We start from the raw sequence: 4,081 nt of genomic DNA on the forward strand, positions 1-4,081 counted from the left end.
GTAACTCATGTCTTAACAAAACCTATTTTCATAGCTATGATTCCCCTCTTAGGATTCCCCCTTATTCTTGTGTGTTGATGATTCGTTATAATGATATTGATAATTGGTGTTATGATTACATGGGTGATCTTGATGATAAGAGGTTCTTGATGATTATGTGGTGTTCTTGATATTCTTGATGATTATATGATGCTCTTGATGTATATTTGATATTCCTACCGAATCTTGATATTAGAAGATGAATTGTGTTCTTGTTGAAATAAAAGTAATTAGAACCCTAGGTTGTATCGGGAAACTCGTATGGTGTTGTTCTTGGTATATTGGGTGGGAATTCGTATGTTTGGGTGTTGATTATGTTTAGAAAAGCATGATAGGTTATGTGCCATATGATCTCGCTTTTGGATCTGTTAATTGTCTACGTGTTGTTGTCAATTGTGTTTGAAAGTATCTAAGCATGGTTTCGGGTTCCACAATGGTTCCCGGGGCGTTTTCTGTGATAAAAGAGTCAGTGGGGGGTAGGTGGGAGTAGGGGACCCGCCACCTACCCGCGGCCAACATGGGCAACACCGGCAGCGGGCAGCCGGCGGGCGGGCAGCTGCCCGCCGGGCACCCGCTGCCCGGAATCATGCCACCGGCGGGCAGCCGGCGGATGAACCCTCACCCACCAGCTACCCGCTGGAAAATACCCCACATCGGGATTCCAGCTTCCCCGTTTGATGTTCCCCCGACCCCCGTGGTGTCCCAACAGACTCCGTCTATCGTGCCTATGTCTAGTTTGATATTTCGGGTACCGTTCGAAGGTTGTATGAGTCTTATATATCGCATGCTAGTTGAATTGGTATCTCGTTGACCTAGGTAAGAGAAGTATGCACCCCTTAGGATTACTCTTAGTATGTGAAGGATCACGCATAGGTTTTGTTATACGTTTTCTCCCCCTTCCCAATGTGTTAATGTGGGTTGCATGTGCTTGCTATGTGTTATGTGTGCATGATACCCCAATCCGGTTGCGATCGGATTGGTTATTCCTGAGCTGCGGTTCAGAAGCTGGCTGCGGTCAGATTTATACTCTCGGGCTACGATCCACCGTTTGGTTGCGATCAAACGTTTTACATGAGCTACGGTTCATATTTCCTGGCTGCAGTCAGATGACATACTCTTGGGCTGCGGTCCACTGTTTGGTTGCGATCAAACTATGATGTGCTGCGGTTCATCGGTCGGTTACGATCAACCCCTCCGTGTTGCGATACGGGGCAGGGTGCTGTGGGGCCGTGTCAGAGCTATATGCGCTGACCCTCATGTATGGGCATGCGATTGGTCATGTGGTGCCAACAAAGTGTGCTTATTTGATGAGAAGTGGATAAGATGTTGTTATGTGTGTTTTAAGAACGTGACTATAGGATTTATGCTAGCAACTGTATATGCTTGGTTATGTGCTTATTTCTATCTATCATGCCTGCTCTCTATACTGGAAAACTGTATATGCTTGGTATAACTGTTGACTGTGCTTATCCCTATCTGTCGAGTCTATTCCCTGTTTTGAAAGCTAGATTCTCTTAGGATATATCTTCATGCTTCGAAATGGTTTCGTATATCTATGTATATATCTATATGTATCGTATTTCAACGCGTTGGAGTGGTTTGCCAGCATCTCTCGCTGAACAGATATATTTGGCTTTCAGGCACAGAAGAGTAGACACTGGAGCGCGCTAGAACCTTGGAGCGTAGAAGTAGTTAATTTCCCTTTCGGCCTGCGTGCCATGATTATGTAGTTACATTATTGAGGATAATAGTTAGTTAGCCTGTGCACCTGAGTTGTCTAGCTCAGGTGTGGCATAGCACCCCGTACTCTTCGTATTATGTTTTGGGAATTAATGAGATTTCACCTTTATTATATATGCTTCAAAAGTTTCAAAATTTCGGGGTGTTACAGTTGGTATCAGAGCCTAAGTTTGACCCTAGGATAAGACTATTAAGACAGACCCTAGGACATTAAGCTTAAACTCTAGGTACTTAGAAACATAGGATCTAGGAATCTTAGGACGCGCGGTGAGATTGTGAAACCTACACATAACCTCCCCTCACTTTATCCCTCTCTAACTTAAAGAAACTCCCCCTTCACTTATTGCATTAAGGTAAGGACGCAAAATAACATCGACCTATGAACACCAGGATGACACCGAAAAGGAGACAGGCAGGAAAACCGAAACTCCCCACTCAGGAATTCCTAACTCAGAATCTGCAACGCCTGGCCCAAATTGCCCAGGCACTAAGTACTACCATTCCCCAACCCTTACCAACAAACGAGAACTTGGAGATCCACCACCAACTCTCGGCACACCTACCACCCACCCTCTCGGGAAACGAAGACCCCACGACCCTCGAGGAGTGGATCGGGACTTTTGACAAAATATTCAGGGCAACTAAATGCCCCGAAAACCACCGAGTAAGAATAGCCTCCTTCTACTTCAGACACGAGGCCGACACCTGGTGGGCTCACGAGGGACCCACATGCGAACAAAGCCCCGGATTCAACTGGGAAACCCTAAAAACACGGCTACGAGAACAATTCTATCCCAACCATCTAAAAGCCGCCGTATATGATAGGCGTATTTTACACCCAAATTTTAGTTACATTTTTATAATTTTTTTGCATTAGTTATTTATAATTATTTAATAATTACTTGATTTTAGAGTTTAATTAATTAATTAGTATTTTATAATAATTATCCTTCTCTCCATCATCATCATCATCATCATCATCATCATCATCATAATAATAATAGTGATGACCCAACCGCCCCATTTTCTTAGAAAAATGACAAAACACAACTTAACTTTATATTTTGTTTCTTCCTAAGTACAGCGCATCAAGGAATTGATGCAATTGAAGTTGTCAAGGTGAGCACTATTCTAACGGCGTCTCTTGCGGAAAATTCGATTGTGCAGCGCGAAAATTTGAAATGGGCGGTGGAGATTGAACGAAGTCTACTTTGAAAATTGTATAAATAGTAGATTATTTTATTTTTTCAACGTTCATTCTTCCCCTCTCGATTATTCTGTAAAGCTGTTATCAATGTTCATTCATTGCTAATTTCTTTAGCTTGATTTAGTGAATTGAAGCCCCGGAATTGATTATGCTGTAAGATTATTTATTTATTTTTATTATATAATTTTTATGCATTTGGGTATTAAATATTCTTCTAAGTTATTTGAATAGTTGTATCATTTAATTGCTAGGGAGGCCTACTAGTTATTTACTTGATATAATTATTTGCTATATTAGATAATGTTGTGCTACAAATTATTCTAATATTCAGTAGCAACTGGGTTAATTATTGACGGCTTAGTGATAATTGGACTCGGGAAGAATATTTTCCTAAATTAAATGCAACCGCTTGTGCTTGTGTTATTTAGTTTGTCGGTTTTCCTAGTTCCTTTTGCTGCTATTAAATTAAATCTATAGCGCTTGTCTTAGGTTATTTAGTAGTTAGGGGTAATTAAACCGCTTTTGCTTTATTTACCTACAACTAAGGGAAAACAGAAATGAAATAATTTCACGACAAATATTCAATTGCATATTAATTACTTTATTAATCAATGATCAGTGTTGAATTCCGGTGGTGGATCTTTACTAACCAAGGTTTCTTATTATAAGTGTTTTCGATATATTATTTTCATTGCTTTATTCGTTCAATTAAATTTCTTGTTTATTTAAATTCTCTTTTATTTTATCTTTATTCTCGTTATTTTCCAAACCCCCCATTATTTCCTTGAGCACAAAAGTTAAATTAGTTACTCCTCGTGGGATCGATCCTTACTCCCGCTACTACGTTTGTAAGGTTTTAATTTGGGAGCCTACGACAACTCACCAGTATACGAAGAGTTCCTCCACCTAAAACAAGGGGCAGCCCCAGTCACGGAATACTGCCAGCAATTTCGCAGACTGGCTCGCCTCGCCCCCGAACTAGTACCCACCGAGATGATTAGGGTCAAAAAGTTCGTAGCAGGCCTTGATCCTGAACATCAGAAAGCCCTGGCCACACGAGAACCAAGAACCCTCGGGGAAGCCTATGCCAAGGCA

The sequence above is a fragment of the Ipomoea nil genome, unplaced genomic scaffold (assembly GCF_001879475.1).
Source record: "Ipomoea nil cultivar Tokyo-kokei standard unplaced genomic scaffold, Asagao_1.1 scaffold3016, whole genome shotgun sequence".
Classification (NCBI taxonomy): Eukaryota; Viridiplantae; Streptophyta; class Magnoliopsida; order Solanales; family Convolvulaceae; genus Ipomoea; species Ipomoea nil.